The sequence below is a fragment of the Bos mutus genome, chromosome 2, assembly GCF_027580195.1.
Source record: "Bos mutus isolate GX-2022 chromosome 2, NWIPB_WYAK_1.1, whole genome shotgun sequence".
Lineage (NCBI taxonomy): Eukaryota > Metazoa > Chordata > Mammalia > Artiodactyla > Bovidae > Bos > Bos mutus.
In genome coordinates, this window is record NC_091618.1 from 27,709,290 (window position 1) to 27,733,429 (window position 24,140).

The 24,140-nt window shown below is 41.2% G+C and overlaps 1 pseudogene; it reads right to left on the reverse strand.

Annotated features, from left to right (window-relative positions):
• Window positions 1–22,572: 22,572 nt before the first annotated feature.
• Window positions 22,573–23,578, reverse strand: LOC102279694 (glyceraldehyde-3-phosphate dehydrogenase-like; annotated as a pseudogene).
• Window positions 23,579–24,140: the final 562 nt, after the last annotated feature.

The window sequence follows — 24,140 nt, forward strand, 5'->3', positions numbered from 1 at the left end:
TGCATGTTTCAAAGAGTCTTAGGAATAGATTGTGGAAGTCTGCTGAATTCTGGTAAGAAATAACATCATCATCAAGCAACTGTATGACCAAACTTTTTTAATTAAAAGGAGGACTGGCTAACCCCTTTAACTAGCAGGATTCATGGGCCAGCGGTGGGAGTCGGGGTTTGGGCAAGAAATCGTGGTCTCTCTGCTCTAGACGATCTGGCACAGACCCAGAGCAGCGCTGCCAAATGTGTTTCAGGGTGCCTTACCCATTGGACTAATGATCCATCTAACCATTAGGCCAGACCCTGTAAAGCAACCTTCATAAAAACAGGGACCAGAGAGTGACAGAGTCAGAATGGACAAAATACTGCCAGTACTATCAGAACAGGAGATTGCTGGCAGTTTTCTCCCCATGGGCAAAAGATGAATTCATCTTAGCATCCTCTTATAAGCCAAGTAAATGAGAAGAAAAGAAAGGGCAATATCTATGCAGCAGATTTTAGGATCCATGATGGAATTTCATATCAAATGGACACTTTGAGAGAGTAAATAAGACAATTGATCAAGGACTTCCTAAAGACCAAACCTGGCCATTGTAAATTTTTTCTAAGGTCCTCTTGGAAATGCCAAACATCAACAGAAGCCAAAGAAAATCAGAAACCTTGGGGGTGGCACAGGGGAAGCAGAAGACAAGGTAAGCCTGTTCAGAAAGTCTGCAAGTTAAACTATAGGATTGGTAAGCCACCAACTTTTAGGGATGAGCAGAGAGTTGGGTGAGCAAGTCCAAACTGAGAAACCAGAATCCAGAAGACAAAGACCAGAGCAGATATGGAGGAGCAAAATGAAAGATGAAAATGAGTCCATGGCAGCTGCTGACATTGGAGTTGTGGGTTAAAGGCTCAATTTTACTCAGTAGCTCAGGCTGAGTTAAGTTGGGCTCCTTTAAAGGTACAGGGACGAGTGGAAGATATAGGTCAAGTTTTGAAGGGTTCCTATCCCAACAAATATGAAAAAGAAAAACTAACAACCATTACCACCACTTACTGAGCATTACTCTATGCTAGTTATTATCTTGATTTAGTAGCTAAGTCATGTCCGACTCTTACAACCCCATGGACTGTAGCCCATCAGGCTCCTCTGTCCATGGGATTTCTCAGGCAAGAATACTGGCATGGGTTGCCATTTCAGGCTCTTATTTACTTTATGTTAACATCAATATTAATAGCAACAATAATAATAGCTACCATTATTTGAGCACCTATATATGCTCAGATCTGTACAAAGAGCTCTAAATATATTCTTTTTATTTAATCCAATACTTCTGCAATGTTGTCATTCATTTAATATTTTTATTTTACAGATGAGAAAACTGAGGCTCAGAGAAGTTTAGGAATTTGTCCAAGTTCACACAGCTTATAGTAACAGAACCAGCATCTGAATAGAGCTTTTGTCTGAATACAATAACCGAGGTATTTCTGAAGGTTAAGTGACAGTGTAGACAATAGAGACAGGAAGATTGATAGATATGGTATGGAATGTGCCAAGGACAATCTGTTAAGTGTTAAACTCAATGGTTTGAAGGTTATAAAAGCAGTTACCCTTGTCACTATTCACTTGTTCCAAATGACCCAACAGAATAACCACTTGGACACTTGTGATTGTAAATGCTGATCGTGATCAAGAACAAAGAAGAGGAAGAGGAGATGATGGTGATGATGATGATGATAACTATAATGATGCCAGTGATTGCAGCAGTCCAAACCATCACCATGTTCCAGCAGAGCTGTGTGATTACCCATGAGGCAAACCTAGGATGGTATTACTAATGCCTTCCACCTGTGTGTGTGTACATGTTCAGTTGTGTCTGACTCTTTTTGATTCCGTGGACCATAGCCCACCAGGCTCCTCTGTCTATGGAATTTTCCAAGTAAGAATATTGGAGCAGTTTTCCATTTCCTTCTCCAGGGGATTGTCCTGACCCAGGGATCAAACCCATGTCTCTCATGTCTGCTGCGTTCATAGGTGGGTTCTTTACCAGATGAGCCACCAGGGAAGCCTTCCACCTACTTCTGAAACTTAATACTTAGAATCCCTTTAAGAGGTCATAGAATTCTCTGTGGTTAGAGACAAAGTTTAAAGATTGCCCCAAGACAGGTAACAGTATCCTAAGTTTGAAAAAAGTGAAAGTGAAAGTCGCTCAGTCATGTCCAACCCTTTGCAACCCCATGGACTAGTCCATAGAATTCTCCAGGCCAGAATACTGGAGTGGGTAGCCTTTCCCTTCTCCAGGGGATCTTCCCAACCTAGGGATTGAACCCAGGTCTCCCACATTGCAGGCAGATTCTTTACCAGCTGAGCCACCAGGGAAGCCCAAGAATACTGGAGTGGGTAGCCTATCCCTTCTCCAGAGGATCATCCTGACCCAGGAATCGAATTGGGGTCTCCTGCAATGCAGGTGGATTCTTTACCAGCTGAGCTACCAGGGAAGCAGGTATATTAAACTATCAGAATCCACCTCTAAGAAATGCATTTTATGAAGACAAGAGGATAAAGGAATAGAAGCAGGTTGATCTAAGGTAGGAAAGAAAACAGTACTTCAGCCCACAACTATTTATTAAGCTCTTCTATGATCCAAGCCATCTAAGAGTTATTATTACTATTTTCAAGTATGAAAACTGAGGCTCAGAGAGGTCACACAGTTAACAGTGATACAGCCCACGTCTGAGTCTAAAGCCAGTTTTCTTTCTGCTTAGCCTAGGGCAGTGGAAGCCAAAGGCCCAAGGGACTTCATAAGTAACCAGATGAAATTCTCTGATGAAAACGTCAGACCATTTCATCTGTGCATACTCCCACCACCACAGGTCTTGGTCCAACAGCAAGACCCAAAAAGAACCCTCTGGGTTCAGAATTTGATTCCCGAAGCTGCCAATAGTCATTCCTGGTTCTGATCATGGTAATTCACATGGGAGAAAGAGAGCTTTTTCACGGGTTAGGATTCAGTATTACGCACAGAATGGAAAATGTTCATATACCTTGTCCGTCTCAAAGCTTTGTAATAAACTCATGCAAAATTTGCATGAGGCACTTTAATATCAAAATATCACCTGAACTCCATATAACAATAAATCTCTCCCCCAAGCAAGAGTAAGGAAAGCTCAAACAGCTACATGTGAGTGAGCACATACCCATGGGTCAGAGTATCCACCAGAAGAGTGCTAAACTTTCCCTATCCTTCACCAACCTTCTCACGTTGACCACCTTTTCCTCATGACTCCATCTTTTCATGAGCTTAAGCTGTGTCCAAGGACAGCAGTGCTAATCCCTTTCAAGCAACTCGCAGCTTGGTCCCTGGACGCTTCAGTCAAGGATGTGGTGCCTCTAACCAGCACAGCTACAAATGTGCACAGAAATTGACTCACAATTAGGTATCACAGAGAGAGTGGAGAAAGCACATAATTGCCAAATGCTGAGTATCAACAATTGCTCATGTTTGTTTTCATTGCATTTTTCCTCAAAATCTACCTAGGAGAAGAGAAGTTAAAACATTATCCTTAAAGAAAGAGCACATATCACATGAATATTAACAAGAGGTAACCCGGTGGTCTAAGAAAGTCTTAGTGAATGTGCTGAACAATCCTCTGAGGAGGTATTTAAGTCATCACAGTGCCTGGCACTAATTATAAAAGGAAACCACGTCTTTTTCTTTAAGACTTAGGAGAAATGCAACTATTTCAGCACACGCCAGAAATAAGTTAACTAGATCCTGATTTTCATTACCACGCCTGATTCCCCAAATACAGATTTCATCTTCGAATCTGTTATGGGCTCAATTATGCCCATTTCAAAATTTATATGTTGAAGTCCCAACCCCCCGCACCTGAGAATGTGACTGTTCTTGGAGATAGGACCTTTAAAAAAGTAAATAAATAAAAATAAGGCCATTAGGGTGGACATAATCCCATATGACTGGAATCCTTATAAGAAGAGGCGATTAGGACATAGGCAGAAGTAGAGGGAGGACCATGTGAAGAAAGAGAAGGTGACCATCTACAAGCCCAGGGAAGAGACCTCCAGATGAAAGCTACCCGTGGGCATTTTGATCTCAGACTTCTAGCTTCCAGAGTTGTAAGAAAATGAATTTCTCTTGTCAAGCCACCGTTCTATGGTACTTGGCTACGATATCTCTAGCAAATTAATACAGAATCCAAAACTGTAGATGTTCAATATGGATAAATCTAAGGCAGTTCAGCTGAAATAAATCTGCAGTACAATTGCTTGCCATGATCGTTTCCACTCCCCTCTCAAAGCTACTGAAACAAACACTGCTGTCCTAGAACTGGGTGAAACCACATCTCCTCCTCTGAGCTCCGCTGATGGACAACATGAAGTGAGGTGGGTGAAGAGTTTAGTGTCTGCTCTGGTCTAACAAACCCCATTGGTCTTAATTAAGTAAAGATTCTTTCTCCCCTGATTAATCCAACAACCTCCTTAGTGGTTTCCCCACCTCTATTTTCACTTGCTCCCACCCATTCTCAGTAAAATGATCTTCTCAACATTTGAAAATTACCTGGTTTAAAAGCCTCCAATGCTTTTGCACTGCACTTAGAAAAAAGTGCAAATTCCTTAGTGTGACCTAGAGAGCTCTCCAGGATCCAACAACATGCTGTCTCTCCATCCTGAGCTCAAGGCACTTTCTGCCCCAGGGACACCTCTCCCAACTTGTTGGGCTCTTGTTCAGTTGCTTAGTCTCTAAGTCTTGTCTGACTCTTTTGTAACCCCATGGACTGTAGCCTGCTAGGCTCCTCTGTCTATAACATTCTCCAGGAAAGAATACTGGAGTGGGGTTGCCATTTCCTTCTCCAGGGGATCTTCCTGACTCAGGGATTTAACCTGGATCTCCTGTATTGCAGGCAGATTCATTATCAATGTGCTAAACTCTTTCTTGCTCTGGGACTTTAACATACCTTGCCTACAACTGCCTCAGTGAGGCATTCTCCAACCACCCTCTTAAGACAACTACTCTCCTAAGATATATGTTGTGCCCACACCATATCTGTCATTCTCCATCCTGTCCTATGCGCAATTCCTCCATAGCAAGTATTGATATTAGACCTTGGACACATTTCATTCACTCTTCTGTGTATTTGCTTTTTCTCTAACCATGAGTTCAAGGACTCCGTCCTCCAGGTCCATGACTGAATGAATGGGTGGATAAACAATACAGTGAACGAAAGCGCTTGGTAAACTCTAAGCTATTATATAAATGCGAAATGTAATTATTAGATTTGAAGGTTGATTAAATCAGAACTCATGTCTTCTTTTCTTCCCATACCTAATTTCCCCAGTAAAAGTTACCTGAATTGATTAATGTATTCACTATTGAAAAATTATGTTAAAATGAATTATCAGATCAAATAACATGATTTATAGCATTGGAGAAGGAAATGGCAACCTACTCCAGTATTCTTGCCTAGAGAATCCCATGGACGGAGGAGCCTGGTGGGCTACAATCCAGGGGGTCGCAAAGGGTCAGACACGCCTGAGCGACTTCACTTTCACTTTTCATGAGTTTTAAAACCGTTTTATCCATTTTACCTCATGTTAATCTTCACAATCACCCTGTATGTAGCTATTCTTATTCCCATTTTACAGGGGATGGAGACTGAGGCCAAGGAGTTCAGTAAACTGTTCAAGTGTTTTAGATAATCAGTGGTAGAGTCAAGACTTTTCCTATTATCACTGCTGCCACCTCAAACTGCTTCGTAATTATCCCCTCTGGATCAACAATGACAAAGGACAGACAATGGTGGAAGGACTCATGCCTGTGCAAAAGGAGATTGTCCTGCGGTTTTGTTTGGCAGCAGGAAAGATTTTCTTGGAATGGGGCTTTTCTTAGCCACTAAGGGAGGAGTTTCCTTTGTACTCTATTCCCCCCTTACATGTTAACCCTAGAAGCTAAGCATATTTTGTTATTACCATCTAAAATGGTTCTGTCTTCATTCTATTTTGAGATGTATTTCTCTAAAAATAATTTTTCTGTTTATAATATAGTGCCATACTTGGGGTAGATGAAAAATTAGATTATTATGTCTTCTAGGGTGAGTTCTCCTATACACTGAATTAGGTATTTGGTCCAGAAGATAATTTAGTTCTGTGACTATTACGGTACACATTAAACATATTTATTTAATACTGTTATTATCCAATGAACATCCATAACAGATTTCATTCTCTCTTGAGGTGACATTTACAAAATAATCTTCCTAGGAAAATGGATTCTGTGGTCAAAGTTGAAAGACAAATGACACAATATGCAAAAAATATTTGTAACATATAATGATCAGGGTTAATACGTCTATACAAAAAAAATCTCGTACAAATAATTAATTTTAAAAAATCAATATAAAAATGGGCAAAGAATTCATCAGACAAATGAAATTATACAACTAATAACTAAAAATAGGACACAACCTCACTAACAAACTAATGCACATTAAAGCAGTATTTGCCAAAACTACTAACAAAAATGTTCAAAGCTGGGGACATCTATATAAGCAAAAACATTTTGAGATGTACATTATTCAAATCATTTTTCAGGGTAATTTTACAATATCCATTTAATTTTAAAATGTATACTTATGACTTCCATTTCTAGGACTTTATCTTCTTGAAATGCTAGCAAAATTATATGTTAGCATAAGAGATCACTATTATATTTAAATAATTTTAATGTCAACTCCAAAAATAAATGTCATCAGCATCCATGTATTTGATTGCCATTAGGTATCTGGCCATATTGGATACAAGTTTTCATTTGGAACATTTACCCAATAAGAATTGAGTAGAGGCTCAGTAATAAACTCTTATAGAATGAGATTGAAAAGATAATTCATCTGACAAAATAATAAGAAAAATAAGTAGCTGTTACCATGCTCCTCTTGTCCTCTCCTTTAAGAAAAGGTATAACAGGGAAAAAATCAGTTTGGAGTCCATTATATGTAAGTTCTAATTCTTGCTCTGATACTTGCCAGCTATGCGGCTTTAACCTTTCTAAGCCTCAGTTTCCATATTTATAAAATGTATGTAAAAAACTGATATCTTCTTCAAAAAACCCTCAGATCTCAGCTGACTGCTGGTTGGAATAAATAACAGTTGTATATCACTGAGCAAAATTCATAGCACATACTACGTGCTCAACAAATATTAGTCCCCTCTGCATTTGTGCTCCTACAACTTGAAGGTCAAGGATCTGTGCAAAGAGTAATGGAAAACTAGGAACAGACAACTATTTGTTGCTCTAGAATTTATTCATTTCTCGTTTTCTTATATTTCCTTAGCACCTGTTGTGAGAGAAACGGGGTTTGGTTCTATAAGTGCAAATATATGATGCATATATCCTGTCATTCAAACTGGGATGAAGGAATTCCTCATAAACACCCGTAAAGAAAACAAATGACTTTCCTTTCAGCAAGGGTAATAACTAAAAATAGCTGCATTAATAAAAATAATACTATTGAGAATTTAATATATACCAGGCATGATTCTGTTCACCTTATGTGGATTATCCCTTTAATTCTTTCAACCCTGTGATGCAGGTTTTAATAATATAGCTCTTATGGTCATGAGAAAGAAATTTGACATTTCAGGGCACCAAACTGACCAAAAGGTTTAGATATGACTGACATAAACACCCCTATAATGAAAAAGACATCTTTTTTGGGTGTTAGTTCTAAAAGATCTTGTAGGTCTTCATAGAACTGTTCAACTTCAGCTTCTTCAGCATTACTGGTTGGGGCATAAACTTGGATTACCATGGTATTGAATGGTTTGCCATGGAAACGAACAGAGATTATTCTGTCGTCTTTGAGATTGTATCCAAGTACTGCATTTTGGACTCTTTTGTTGACTATGATGGCTACTCCATTTCTTCTAAAGGATTCCTGCCCACAGTAGTGGATATAATGGTCATCTGAGTTAAATTCCAGTCCATCTTAGTTTGCTGATTCCTAGAATGTCAGTGTTCACTCTTGCCATTTCCTGTTTGACCACTTTCAGTTTGCTTTGATTCATGGACCTAACATTCCAGGTTCCTATACAATATTGCTCTTCAAGCATTGAACCTTGCATCTATCACCAGTCCCATCCACAACTCGGTGTTGTATTTGCTTTGGCTCCATCCCTTCATTCTTTCTGGAGTTATTTCTCCACTGATCTCCAGTAGCATATCAGGCACCTACCAACCTGGGGAGTTCATCTTTCAGTGTCCTATCTTTTTGCCTTTTCATAGTGTTCATGGGGTTCTCAAGGCAAGAATACTAAAGTGGTTTGCCATTCCCTTCTCCAGTGGACCACATTCTGTCAGACCTCTCCATGATGACCCATCTGTCTTGGGTGGCCCCACATGGCATGGGTTAGTTTCATTGAGTTAGACAAGGCTGTGGTCTGTGTGATCAGATTGGCTAGTTGTCTGTGATTGTGGTTTCAGTCTGTCTGCCCTCTGATGCCCTTTCTCAGTGTCTACCATCTTACTTGGGTTTCTCTTACTTTGGACATGGGGTGTCTCCACAGCTGTTCCAGCAAAGTGCAGCCACTGATCCTTACCTTGGACATGGGGTAGCTCCTGTCGGCTGCCACCCCTGACCTTGGATGTGGGGTAGCTCTTCTCGGCCTCTCCTGTGCCATCTCAGTCTCCGCACTCCTGTGCTGTCACAGCCCTGGAGTAACAGGCAAATTTGGCCTTGGAGTACAGAATGAAACAGGGCAAAGGCTAATAACGTTTTGGCAAGAGAACGCACTGGTCATAGCAAACACCCTCTTCCAACAACACAAGAGAAGACTCTACACATGGACATCACCAGATGGTCAACACCGAAACCAGATTGACTATATTCTTTGCAGCCAAAGATGGAGAAGCTCTATACAGCCAGCAAAAACAAGACCAGAAGCTGACTGTGACTCAGCTTATTGCCAAATTCAGACTTAAAATGAAGAAAAAGGGGAAAACCACTAGACCATTCAGGTATGACCTAAATCAAATCCGTTATGACTGTGCAGTGGTAGTGAGAAATTGAGTTAAGGGACTAGATCTGATAGACAGATTGCCTGATAAACTATGGGCAGAGGTTCATGACATTGTACAGGAGACAGGACTATCCCCAAGAAAAAGAAATGCAAAAAAGCAAAATGGCTGTCTGCAGAGGCTTTACAAATAGCTGTGAAAAGAAGAGAAGTGAAAAGCAAAGGAGAAAAGGAAAGATATACCCATTTGAATGCAGAGTTCCAAAGACTAGCAAGGAGAGATAAGAAAGCCTTCTTCAGTGATCAATGCAAAGAAATAGAGGAAAACAATAGAATGGGAAAGATCTCTTCAAGAAAATGAGAGCTACCAAGGGAACATTTCATGCAAAGATGGGCTCAATAAAGAATAGAAATGATATGGACCTAACAGAAGCAGAAGGTATTAAGAAGAGGTGTCAAGAATACACAGAAGACCTGTACAAAAAAGATCTTCATGACCCAGATAATCACGATGGTGTGATCACTCACCTAGAGCCAGACATCCTGGAATGTGAAGTCAAGTGGGCCTTAGAAAGCATCACTACGAACAAAGCTAGTGGAGGTGATGGAATTCCAGTTGAGCTATTTCAAATCCTGAAAGATGATGCTGTGAAAATGCTGCACTCAATATGCCAGCACATTTGGAAAACTCAGCAGTGGCCACAGGACTGGAAAAGGTCAGTTTTCATTCCAATCCCAAAGAAAGGCAATGCCAAAGAATGCTCAAACTATTGCACAATTGCATTCATCTCACCCACTAGTAAAGTAATGCTCAAAATTCTCCAAGCCAAGCTTCAGCAATACGTGAACCATGGAATTCCAGATATTCAAGCTGGTTTCAGAAATGGCAGAGGAACCAGAGATCAAATTGCCAATATTTGCTGGATCATGGAAAAAGCAAGAGACTTCCAGGAAAACATCTCTTTCTGCTTTATTGACTATGCCAAAGCCTTTGACTGTGTGGATCACAATAAACTGTGGAAAATTCTGAAAGTGATGGGAATACTAGACCACCTGACTTGCCCTTTGAGAAACCTGTATGCAGGTCAGGAAGCAACAGGTAGAACTGGACATGGAACAACAGGCTGGTTCCAAATAGGAAAAGGAGTATGTTAAGGCTATATATTGTCACCCTGCTTATTTAACTTATATACAGAGTACATCATGAGAAACGCTGGGCTGGAAGAAGCACAAGCTGGAATCAAGATTGACAGGAGAAATATCAATAACCTAAGATATGCAGGTGACACCACCCTTATGGCAGAAAGTGATAAAGAACTAAAGAACCTCTTGATTAAAGTGAAAGAGGAGAGTGAAAAAGTTGGCTTAAAGCTCAATATTCAGAAAACTAAGATCATGGCATCTGGTCCCATTGCTTCATGGGAAATAGATGAGGAAACAGTGGAAACAGTGGCAGACTTTATTTTTGGGGCCTCCAAAGAAACAGTGGAAACAGTGGCAGACTTTATTTTTGGGGCCTCCAAAATCACTACAGATGGTGACTGCAGCCATGAAATTAAAAGACACTTACTCCTTGGAAGAAAAGTTATGACCAACCTAGGCAGCATATTAAAAAGCAGAGACATTACTTTGTCAACAAAGGTCCATCTAGTCAAGACTATGGTTTTTCCAGTGGTCATGTATGGATGTGAGAGTTGGACTATAAAGAAAGCTGAGCACTGAAGAATTGATGCTTTTGAACTGTGATGTTGGAGAAGACTCTTGAGAGTTCCTTGGGCTGCAATGAGATCCAACCAGTCCATCCTAAAGGAAATCAGTCCTGAATATTCATTGGAAGGACTGATGTTGAAGCTGAAACTCCAATTCTTTGGCTACCTGATGTGAAGAGTTGATTCATTTGAAAAGACCCTGATGTTGGGAAAGATTGAGGGCAGGAGGAAAAGGGGACGACAGAGGATGTGATGGTTGGATGGTATCACTGACTCAATGGAGATGGGTCTGGGTGGACCCCAGGAGTTGGTGATGGACAGAGAGGCCTGGTGTGCTGTGGTTCATGGGGTTGCAAAGAGTCAGACATGGCTGAGTGCCTGAACTGAAATGACTGACATGAATTAAGTCCCAGTTCAGAGCAAGCAACTCTAGAATGTACTCACCAGATTCCTTAATTAAAAAAGAAATTCATGTGACTCAGGAGAAAGGCTTGATCACAAAGAATAGAAATTATCACCCTAGTCAAAACCCCTAATTGGAACAGTTCACCATAAAAAGAATGGTGCCTGACTTAGATCATAGCCTGCCCAATGGAGTAGCCAATCCAAATCTCTGTGGAAGAGACATTCACATCTCATGAGCTATCTGATATCCTGATCTAGAAGCCGCATCATCTGTTCATTTAAGAAATCTTTGTGAGCAACTGCTATGTGCCTGGTGCTTTTTTGGACAATGAGATTACAGCATTGAATGAAACAGGCAAAAAATATCTTTGTGGATATAGGACAAACAAATACCTAAAAAAGCATATAAACAAATAAGTACAGCAGGCATAACAGTTGATGAAAAGTGCTATGCAAAAAAATAAAGCAAGGGTAGGAAATTAGGAGATCTGATGGTGGGGAGGGAGCAGGGGAGTAAAAAAAGCCAACCTCTATATGCGACCTTCTATCCACAGCCCTCTATCTATGACCTCACTAGGTCAGGAAAAGCCATTCTGAATCTCCAGATAAGTAAACGCACCACGTCACTCTATCATGGAAAAAAATAAACAGAATAAGACTGGAGATAACAAAGAAACAAATGGTATATTACCATTTTTATACCATGTTTTTATGTGAGGGTCCTGATAAGTACTGCAGATATATTAATATTGTATGAGTGTTGTATGTCTTCTAAGTGTTTAAAACATTTACAAGAATATGATAAATTAGACTTTTAATTTTAATTAAATATTTAGAAATTTTAGATTTAATCAGTAATCATTGTTTACATGTTTTCAAAAATGCCACTTGTTAAATTCATGAATTTTTTATGTATTCGTTGTACAAATAGTACATAAAAGAGAGAAATGTTTAAGCTTTTATATATTTTTAAATACTCATTGATTAATAAATTCATAAGATTAACAAATTGAGCACTAAAAAAGCATAACAAGAACGGAGTTGTTCCCTCCAAGAGCAAAAGCCCCTCAAACATATCACACAGGAGAAAACCAAAGCCCATGGAAGTAACTTACCCTCTTCCAAGTTCCATGGCCTGTAAGTGACAAGGCCACCAAGGATTTGAACATGACCTTTACGTTACTAACTTCATAACAATGATATTGAATGCTAAAATCGTGTAGAACAGAACTGGCACAGAATGGGCACTAAATATCTCTCTCATCCTTACCCTAGCCTAAATCAAAGTGCAGGGGTAATCAGAATAATTCGAAATACCACCCAAACACACATAGATACATAGACACACAGACACACACACACACACCACACACACAACATTCAAGCAGTGTGACATATTTCTAATATAGAGCCTCCATCTGGTCTCTTCCCTCCCAGCTCTTACCAGCTCACATCCCTGCAGGATACAAACACTCATCACTTTCACCCATTAAAACAGCTGAGCAGGCAACCTCATCAACATCTTGGTGATGGTGGTAGGCAGTCCACAAAGATGGCTCCCTATAAACTGCATCTTCTTCTATTCACAACCTTAGGTAATCACCTCCTGTTGAACTTGGTCCTCCTGGGACTCACTCACAACCCACAAAACGAGGCAGATTGGACCCTGAAGGTCTTTGAAAGCCAAATTAGAAAAAAGCCTTGCAAACTCTGCTTTGGTCTGTTGGAGCACTCGCTGTGGGGGAAGTAAGCTGCCAAGTAAAAAATGGAACTACCCAGAGACCATCACACTGTGGAAGCAGAGCTGGCCACATGCTGAAGCTGCTGGAGAGAGAGACATGCAACCAGCCCTCAGGTGTTCCAGCTCAGAGCCAAACACGTGGGCTATGAAGCCTTCGGATGCCCCAGCCTCAGTATCCGCCTGCCTGCAACCACCTAGAGGACCTCAACAACAACAAAAATTACCCGGCTGAGCCCATCAACCCCTAGAATGGAGAGAGACCATGATAAATCACTGTTGTAAACCACTCAGTTTTGGACTGGTTTTTACACTGCAATGCATAAACAATGATTATGCAAGTACTCTATTTGGCTTTTTCTCAATGTGTTTTTTAGTTAATAAACACTGTGTTTCCCTAGGTAATAACTATCCATTTCTAAAGTGCAGTCAGCTCTTTTTTTTTTCCCTCTATCTATACTGAAAATAGTAATAACATATACTTTATCTAATATTTCAAAATTACCACCTCTCATGATACCCAGACAAAGAATATTTTCTTTCTCCTTTTTCAGGAAATGGTTGAAAATGAACTTAATAATGAACATTTTCCAAGCCACGTTCTACTCCAGAACTCAAGGGAGTTATAAAATCACCCCAAAGTAAGAGGGTGAAATGGCTCAACCTTTAGATTCTGTATATCTTGAGGTCTTTGATTTAAATCATTATTTAAAAAAAATAAAATTACACAGTGCTCTTAATAAAGCATTATTATTTCAGGGAAGAGGATAAAACTTTCCAAATGCAAATGTTTAGCTGGAGTAGAATTTTAAAAGATTCCAAGACATTAGTCAGGAGATGGATTGCTTTCCTATTGCAAGTCTGGGTTACAATATCACTGGAACCAAATTCCCGTCAGATTACTCTTTACTCAAAATGAATGTTTGTAATTACGAAATGAAATAAGTTTTAATTTGAATTGCCTAAAAAGGGGAAACCAAATATTGTGTAATTATAGGAGAAGAAATTTGAGATGGAAAACAAGATAGTGTTATTTACAAGTAAAAAGGCTTTTATGGGATTATGGGGCTTTAATGTGCATATTTGTAGGATTTGGGGTGGCAGAATTTGGAACTAAAATATTTTTCATCAGCGTTTATTTACAGTGTGCATGCAAGAAATGGAATCCCAGACACATCTGATATTGGACTTATTTAAACCTTTTATATCCCTCCTAAATCTGAAAAGACTCAAATGTTAGCCACACATAATGGAAGTAATCGTGGAGTGTGATAAAATAAGTATTTGAAAACCACATGCAACTTTTAGGCTCAAATCCAGAACTATAAAATCCACCTAGAGACATAATGAGCCTGACTCGCCTTCTTGGAGGAGGAAAAGCCGTGAGGGGGTAGGTAGGTCCTTATTCTCCGCGCGCAGCTCAGGGCACCTGAGTGGAGCCCCCAGATGGCTTATATAAGTGCTTTACTGCAAAGGCCGCCCGCAAGCACCAAGTTACTTCTCTGCAGGGCAGCCATGTTTTAGCTTCAACAAATCTGTGACTTCATAGCTATTCTGTCTCTGTCTTCCACTTCTCCCATCCTCTCCTAAAGTCCCACTTCTCACACCCAGAGTCTAGGACTCTAGGGCCAGTATATTTCCCACAGCCTGCACCACTCAGCTTTATAACTCTGTAACTTTTCTGGGGTAAAACCTTCTGTCTGAGGTGGGGACATTAATCTGGTGGGGACAGTTTTATCTACACTAAACCACCCTTCCCAGAGATATTAGCTCCTTACAAGGTATGGCAAAGACAGTCCACAGTTCACCAAAAGTTTGCTCCTCTTCCTTATTGCACAGTGGTAATTGAAAAGTGGTTGGCCAGACAGTCATTCCATTCCCCAGACTTTCAGACACACCCTGGTCAGGTGTGGGTAGTTCTGGCCAATGAAATAGAGACCGAAGTCACAAGTGATACCTGAAGTCTGGCCCATGAACACCTCCCAGTCAGCATTGTCTACAAACTTTTCCTCATTCAGCTGACTACACAGGAGACAATCCCCAGGGTGATTTGATAAACATCCATTAAGCTGGGTTCCGGAGTGAACTCATGGAATAGGGCCATCCCATGTACACACACGGGCTTACCAGATGGCACTAGGGGTAAAAAATCTGCCTGCCATTGCAGGAGATGCAAGAGACCTGGGTTTGACCCCTGGGGTGGGAAGATTCCCCTGGAGAAGGAAATGGCAATCCACTCCAGTATTCTTGCCTGGGAAATCCCATGGACAGAGGAGCCTGGCAGGCTACAGATCACGGGGCTGCAGAGTCAGACACAACTGAGTATGCACGCATGCATTACATACATACACACCCTCTCAATGTGGTTAAATAGGCATGTGTGGGCCCCTCTTTCTCTTTTTTAAACTGCAGTCATAATACCATGAATACTACTTAATCCAAAGGACTCATTAGTAAATGATAAGTTTTGGAACGTGGAAGAAACTTACCAATTCTCTGTGCTTCACCTAGTTTACAAATTACCTACATATAGAACCATTCTGATAGACCTCCAGCAAGAACTTGCCACACTTCAGTCACTTGTGTACAGAGGCCCACGTGGGTTATTTAGAGACTCTACTTTCTGGCTGCCCTCCTGCCCAGGGACTTTCTTCAACCCAGTCCATCACTGTTTACTCTCAGTAGTCACTTCTGAAACTCTGATTTTTTTCCAAAGAGCTTTCCTAGTATTTCAATTTAGAAATTCACTAATCAATAGAAGTCTCCTGTGTCAAGACTTCATCATTTTTTTTTCATTTGTCATTTATTCATTCATTCAAACTCGTATCCAATAGCCCAAATACCAAGAATTGTCTTCAGCATTGGCTGGACACACACAGCTACTGCCCACTGATAACAGAAAGTGAAGGAATGGTTGTGAAAACAGATAAGAGTTGTAAAACAACAATCAAAGTAACAGTATGATAATAACCATCATAGCTGAATTTACTGAATACATGCCAAATGCTCTGCTCAGAACTTGGAATTCCTTATTTAATCATCACAGTACCCTCCCCTCATATTACAGATAGAGAAATCAAGGCTTAGAGACTTTAAAAGATGTGATGAAATAGCACAAATATTTACTATCAGAGTTGAGGTTTAAACCATGTTCTGATTCCAAAGTCATTTACTAACTGTGTGCCTTTGGGCAAATTAGTTAAATGCCATAACTCTCCATTTCGAATATGAAATGCCATCTCAGTCACACAGAAGTTTCTGCAAAGAGTTGCTGGGGCAGAGACGTTTACACTCATTGCCCACAGTATACTTTAGGAATACTATGTGTAGAAGTCTGGATTTTTGAACAATTTTCTTGCTTTTGAAAGGGCAGTGGAGGCTGGTGTGTCCAGTCACTTCAGTACTGGCTGACTCTTTGAGACCCTATGGACTGTACCCACCAGGTACCTCTGTCCTTGGGATTTTCCAGGCAAAAATACTTGAGTGGGTTGCCATGCCCTCCTCCAGGGGATCTTCCCAACTGAGGAATCAAACCCACATCTCTTGCATCTCCTGCATTGCAGGTGGGTTCTTTTCCCACTGAGCCACTTGGAAAGCCCCAGAGGCAAGAGGAAGCTTAAATAAATATTTAGAATATTCACATTAAGAGACAATTTTCCAGACAGTGTGTCTTGAAATCTGATTGCCTTCACACTGAGACCCCCAGTGACAGCATCTCAAACTTTATTTTTGCAACCGAAAATAGTTGTGGTGAGATCACTGATCATCAAGTGACACCAGGAACTCCTGGTCCAGGTGCCCATGTGGGCATGACTGCGGGGTCTGTAAAGGCGCAGAGAGAGAGGCAGAAACTCCTGCTTGAGTTTCTGGACTGTGAGAGGTAACCCATTAGGAGCCCACTTGGAACTTGACCTTGCTGCTAAACGCACAGTCTATCAAATATTCAGGTTCAGCCACTGAGTGATAACTGAGCATCATCTGCGGAACGGAGAAGTCCACACTTGGAAGAGACTTGGAGACTGTACTTTAAAAGGAGCCCAGAGAAAGGCTGCCAGGCAATGGGGAAGACAGGCAATCCCTGCTGTGGATTGAGGACTAAAGCGCACTTGAGGTCTTCATTTCCCAAATGACAGCTCAAGGTGGGTGGGGTCAATTTCAGCTCCCAGACATCTACCAAGTGAGCACAGAAAAGAGCATAACCAAAACAGCAATATTTGTCAAATGAACATGTAACATCCACTGCTCTCTAAGCAAAGTGGGGTCCGTTCGTGAAAAGGAATTTGTTTTTTTCAGCTGAGTTAGGCTGTAAAATAAGATGGAGACCTACCTAAATTTAATTTTTTTCCTTTACCACTTTTTAGTTGTGTGATGCTGGGCAAGTTTCTAATCCTCTCCAAAACTCAGTTTCCTTGAGTATAAATGTGAATAATAATTATACCTACCTCCCAAGGTAAACAATAAGTAAGCTTCACGTAAAATATTTAAAGTACCTGAAAACTGGTTAATGCCTAGGTAACTTCATGTATTTGTACAGCAGATTTGAGGCAGGAATCAAAGACATGAGTTGCTCTAAAACGACAGTACTCAAAAGTTTGAGTCCTAGGACACCTTTATACTCTTAAAAATTGTTAAGAACCCCAAAGAGCCTCTGTTTACACAGATTGTATCTGTCAACATTTGCCATAGTAGAAATTAAAACTGAAAACACTGAAGTATTTGTAAACTAACACTTAAAAATAATAAATCCAGTATATGTTTGTAAAACATTTTTATGAAAAATAACTATATTTTCCAAATATAATTTAGTGAGAAATTGACATTGTTTTATACTTAACAAAGCTCTTTATTATCTATCTGCCTTAGTAGAATCTGCTGGATTTTCATATCTGCTCCTGCTTTTGATCAATTGTTTTATATAGCTTTCACTAAAGTATATGAAGAAAATCCAGCCTCAGAGAGATGTGTGGTTGGAAAATAGAGGGAAGCCTTTTCATATAATTGTAGATAATCTTCTTTGATGCAGCACCAAAGTTCTATAAGTGGTGGTTTTTTAGAGGCCTGTTGCAATGAAGAACCTAAAACTATATAAATAAACTTACTTCTTGAAGTCTCTTGCACTTTGAATGGGTCTTTCATTTAGGCATGATTTTGTAACATCATGTGTTGGTCACTTGGAAAATATTAGTTCAAATGAATGTTGACACATTTCATTATAGAATGTCACCTCACATCATGTAACTCCTGGGATACTCCAATGTACACTTGAGAGAGGGAGAAAGGGAGTGAAAAAAGCAAGTAGTCACTTAGCATTATTATGGTCTGACCTCACAGACCCCATAAAGGGATCTTAGGGACCAGGGTGTTTCTGAGACCACACTTTGAGAATTGTTACTTTAAAGCAACAAAAGAAAAACAACCTGTTTGAGTGAGAAATCTGGGACAATCAAGACTAACAGAATCTGGTGGAAGGTCCTAAGAGAAAACATACCCACCCCCAACCCTTAACCCCACCTCCATCCCACCCCCAGCAAGCAGTAGAAAAGCTGAGGGAGTTTAGGGAAGAGATACATCTAATTGATGTTTTTTAAGGGTTGTTTTTTGTTTTGTTTGTTTTTGGCTTTTAAGAGGGATTTGTTACAAACCATTCTTCTGTCTTCCCTGAGAAAGTTTCAGAAATGAATGTGGTCATACAAGGGAATTCTTGGGCAGGGGATCAAAAAAGATGCTAACTTTTGTGGCCTGGTCTGTGCAGCCCAAGGGAAGCCTTCTTGGACATGGGACCCCAGAGCAAAGATGAAAGGTCTGAGAATTTGCAGAAATACAAGGTGAGGCAGGGTTCAGACATTTGTGGGAAGAGGACTTGCCCTGTCTGGGGAAGTATGAGATTGAGGGGACCTTCTCTGATTGTCAAAATCTGAGTGCCCCCAGCTGACAACTAGGGTGGTGGATTTAAGAGGTCAGCCTGTCCTTCAACTTAGGACAGCGTGCTGGGTCCTCAACCAGGGAAAAACACTCTTCTCCTACTGCAGGGGAGTGGCTATAGAAGATAAATTGAGCCCCCAGTGGATTTTGTCCAGAACAAAGTATCCATTCAGTTCAGTTCAGGCGCTCAGTGAATCGCAGCACACCAGAACAAAGTATGGACCCACACTATACTCATTACTTTACTTGTATCAACTCATTTAATCTTCACCACACCCCGCAGAGGCAGTTACCATCATTAACACCTTTTTATGAATGAGGAAACTGAGACACAGACAAAAACTCACTCAAAGTGCACTAGTAACTGAAGAAGTTGGAGTTAAAGCCAAGCAGGCTGACTACAGAGAAGAGCCTGGGTGCTTAGCCTCCCCCTGCTTCACTGCCCTCATGCTGCAAAAAGAACCCCAACTGGGAAGAACAGGCCCACACTGCGTAAGAAGTATGTTTAAGCAAGCCAAACTCCACTAGGGATTCTAGCTTCCTTCTTTATGAAGTGAGAGGATTGAACCAAGCCATCACTCAGTTCCCTGCAGTCATTAATATTCAATAATGCTTATGGTCCAGATGTAAAACTTCAGTATAAGTAAACTTCATCTTATCTTTGGTGCCATTTCTCCTGAGCAACACAGTTGGGTTTGGGTCATACACAGAAGCCTTTTAGGGAACTCTAGTAAAGAGAACATCACCCTACAGGAATCCCCACTGTCTTCCTCTAGAATTATCCCCCTTTCTTGGGGATTGGCTTGGCCACCAGAACAAAATCCCCATTCCTTATTTGGTGGATCTCTTTAGGATAAGAGAAAGGAAAGCAAAGTTAATTAATTCATGTCAAGGTGTAAATGGATGATGAGCTCCAGAATCTTCTCTGGTTCTTGTTCTATAATGTCAAGTAAAAATATTGTCAAATTTTGGCAGTATGACAAACTTTGATAACATCCCTAAAATCAACAATGCTCATCCCTCTCCAAGACTAAAATGGGTTCCAAGACTAAACTGGATTCCACTGAACTAATCTCATATTTTTTTTGTATGTCATTATATTTAGCTGAGAGCTAGACTCATATCAGTGCTCAAAAAAGTACTTATTTGTTGCCTAAGAAAATAATGGCTGTTTGTGCCTCAAAAAAATTTATTAAGTTAATCTCTGTTGGAATTTATTGAATTCAAATAAGAGATTTTTCAGAATTTTCCCACATGCTCTGAACTGATATCGTCCTAAAGAGAACTAAAGACACATACCAATATTTTGCTTCTCAAATTTCCAAAGGACTTATTAGGATTGAGAATTTCTGGTCTTACCCCAGACTTTTCTGAAATAGAATCTACATTTTGACAAGATGTTCACAGGATTTGTTTGCAAGTTAAAGTTTAAGAATCATGGGAGGAGTTGTTATATTGTGGCAGAGTTGGAGAATCTGCACCTTGATACTTAAGTTTTCCTGAAGAATTTTCTGATTAAATCTTTATTACTTTGCATTTCAGGAGACAATTTAGGCCTGTGTGTGTGTGTGCTGTGTGTGTATGTGTGTGTGTTATTCGCTCAGTCATGTCTGACTCTTTGAGACCCCATGGACTGTAGCCTGCCAGGCTCTTCTGTCCGTGGGATTCTCCAGGCAAGTGGGTTGCCATGCCCTTCTCCAGGGATCTCTCAAGAGGCCTAGAGGCAAGAATTACACACACACACACACACACACACACACACACACGTATACACACAGACAGGCATTATCTCTGCCTTGCAAGATTTTGCAGTCTAGTGAAGGACAGATACGTAAAAAAGGCAACCACCATCCATTGTGATGAAACAATATTGATAGCAGATACAAGTGTGAGGGAAGGATAGATAAACTTATTGGGTTTAACTGGGGAGTTCAGACAAAGTTTGGGAACACAGATAGCCAAGAGCCTTTCCATTTTCAGTCTCAAGGCAAAAACGTATTTCAAAGAGTGACGAGCAAGTGGCACCTGTCATGTATCACCAGGAACAGAAGTCTAAACACTCTGTCCGCTGCATCTTGGTAAAGAAATCACCAGGACAGCACAACTCACCCAGATGCTGGAATGGACAAGGCTTTACTCACACAGAAGGGAAAGAGCAAGATCAGTTCCAAGGTTAGATGAGGGTGCCCCAGGGCTAGCAGTTCCCTCTCGGCTTCAGATGCAGGCTAATTGTCCTGCATGAATCCCTTTTGGGTTGCAGTAACAGGATTCAGTCCCCTCCCCCAAAGAGGACAGATACCATAGTACATTGGCCAGGTGTCACCACGCACATGCTTAAGCAGGAAAAAGGAGCACATGTAGAAACATGGAATCTGAAACAGGGAAAGATATTCCCACATAAGGTGATAGCCCGGCACAGGCTCTGGGGACTTTATCTCCTAGAAAGGAGATGTCCCAAGCTCACAGCCCATTCTCACATAGTGAAGTAAGTAGGGGGTCGAAAGATTACCTGCTTGTGTGCTTGAGACAAGCTTCCCCAACATAGAGGCTTAAACAAAAAAAAAAAAAAAATCTATTGTTTCATGTAACTAAGCAAACCAGGGCTAGTTGGCTTCAGGTATAGCTATCTCTAGGTGCTGAAATCCAGTCCTCAGAGATCCAGTTTTCTCCATTTCTCGTGCTTCCCTCTGCTTTAGCTTCATTCTTAGACAAGTTCCTTTGGGAGTTTATCACAGAATGTTAAGGCTTAAAATTAATTTTTCAGGCTTCTGAAATTATTTGTAAAACTTTCCATTGGCCTAACGGGTTATACGACCACCTCTGAATCAATCACTATGGGCAACACACCTAGACTTAAATTCCCACTGTACTGTCACTAGCTTGTTTTACTGAGGTGAACCTCAGTAATCCCCATGACACAGCGGATAATGCTGCATGGCTTGTACTAGTAAGGTCAATGAATGCTCACTAATGGGTAATTTTGGTTATCATCATTATTATAGATCTGTATTCTGAAAGGAATTGACTTCATTGTTCAATATAGGGAATTGCTATTTGTGTTTTCTAAACAATCTTCCTGAGTTAAGCCCAACACATAAATGCCCATATATGATCAACACACATCCTGGAAAGAAAGGGCTGCTATCATACCAACTGGCCCAGTGTGTGACAAGAGCCACTGGAAGACACCAAGCCAGGCAGATTTGATTTTAGATAGATTTCTAGATAACAACTCTTTAAGAAAAAAAAATTTGAAACTCTCAGAACCACAAAGATTTCAAACATCTTTTGTATATAATTCTATTCATGCCTCCAATTCTGATTTGAATTCTGACTCAACTCCATGGAAAGTTTGGAAAGAAATTTTCTTCCTTTTATTATTTTTCTTTTTTGGGGGGTAAAGTGAAGTTGCTCAGTCATGTCTGACTCTTTGCGACCCCATGGACTGTAGCCCACTAGGCTCCTCAGTCCATGGAATTTTCCAGGCAAGAATACTGGAGTGCGTTGCCATTTCCTTCTCCAGGGGATCTTCCCAACCCAGGGATTGAACCTGGGTCTCCTGCACTGCAAGACAGACGCTTTACCATCTGGTAAAGGTACTTTATTGATGGTACATGACAAGGTAGGGCTCCCTAACCCTCGCCTGCCTCAAGAGGTCTGGGATGGAAACTGTGTGGGCCTTGGGAGATTTCTCAGTGTGCTGGAGGATCAAGGTGGGGCAAGGACTCCCCAAGAGTTGAGGACCTCTCTCTTCCTTTCATGCTCTTGCTAGGGCTGGTGGTCCAGGGACTCTTACTCCTCGGAGGCCATGTAGACCGTGAGGTCCATCACTCTGTTGCTGTAGCCAAATTCATTGTTGTATCAGGAAATAAGCTTGACAAAGTGGTGATTGAGGGCAATGGCAGCCCCAGCATCGAAGGTAGAAGAGTGAGTATCACTGTTGAAGTCGCAGGAGACAACCCAGTCCTCAGTGTAGCCCAGAATGCCCTTGAGGCGGCCCTCTGACACCTGCTTCATCACCTTCTTGACCTCATCATACTTGGCAGGTTTCTCCAGGCAGCAGGTCAGATCCACAACCAACATGTTGGGGATGGGGACATGGAAGGACATGCTCATGAGCTTTCCATTCAGCTCAGGGATGACCTTGCCCATGACCTTGGCAATGCCAATAGAAACAGAGATGAGTTTTTGGGCAACCCCTTGGCCATCGCACCACGGTTTCAGAGGAACCATCCATAGTCTTCTGGGTGGCAGTGATGGCATGGACTGTGGTCATGAATCTCTCTACCATGCCAAAATGGCCATGGATGACCTTGGCCAGTGGGGAGGGGGGGAACAAGCAGTTGGTGGTACAGGAGGCACTGCTGACAATCTTGAGGAAGTTGTCATAATTCTCATGGTTCACACCCATCACAAACATGGGGGCATCAGCAAAAGGCAAAGATGATGACCCTCTTGGTTCCACCCTTCAGGTGAGCTCCAGCCTTCTCCATGGTAGTGAAGATATGAGTGGACTCCACCACATACTCAGCACCAGCATCACCCCATTTGATGTTGGTGATATTTCACTCTTGGAAAATGGTGATGGCCTTTCCATTGATGATGAGCTTCCCATTCTCAGCCTTGATTGTGCCATGGAAATTGCCATGGATGGAATCATACTGGAACACATAGACCATGTAGTGAAGGTCAATGATGGGGTCACTGATGGCAATGATGTCTACTTCGCCAGGTTAAAAGCAGCCATAGTGACCAAGTGCCTGATACAGCCAAATCCATTCACTTTGACTTTCACCATCTTCTTTCAGGGATGCATCTTACATAGCATGGACGATGTGGCTCTCTGTCAAATCAGGGAGGAGCAGAGAGCTGCAAAGGATTTTTCTGCTTTGAGGTTAGTGAGATCAGGATCTGGATTTTTATCACTCCATCCATCTTATTTCATTTGTCCAAGTGGAACCAGGTCATTGCATCCCCTTGACACTGTTCCCACTGGGGCTTTCACTGGATGAGCATCCCCCAAAAGGCCCTCCCTGGGCTCTGTTGAATGAGGCCTGGGTAGAAGAGAGGCTATAAAATGATATGTCTTTGAAACTGAGCAGGACCCTGTGAGGTTCCTGGGCACTGAAGCCTTCCTGTGTCCCCATTTTCTTGTTTGTAGGAAATTGGCTTCAGCCTCCATGACTTTCTCTGAGTTCTAAGGGGCAGGTTCAGTTTAGTTCAGTCGCTCAGTCATGTCCAACTCTTTGTGACCCCATGGACTGCAGCATGCCAGGCCTCCATGTCCATCACCAACTCCCAGAGTTTACTCAAATTCATGTCCACTGAGTCAGTGATGCCATCCAACCATCTCATCCTCT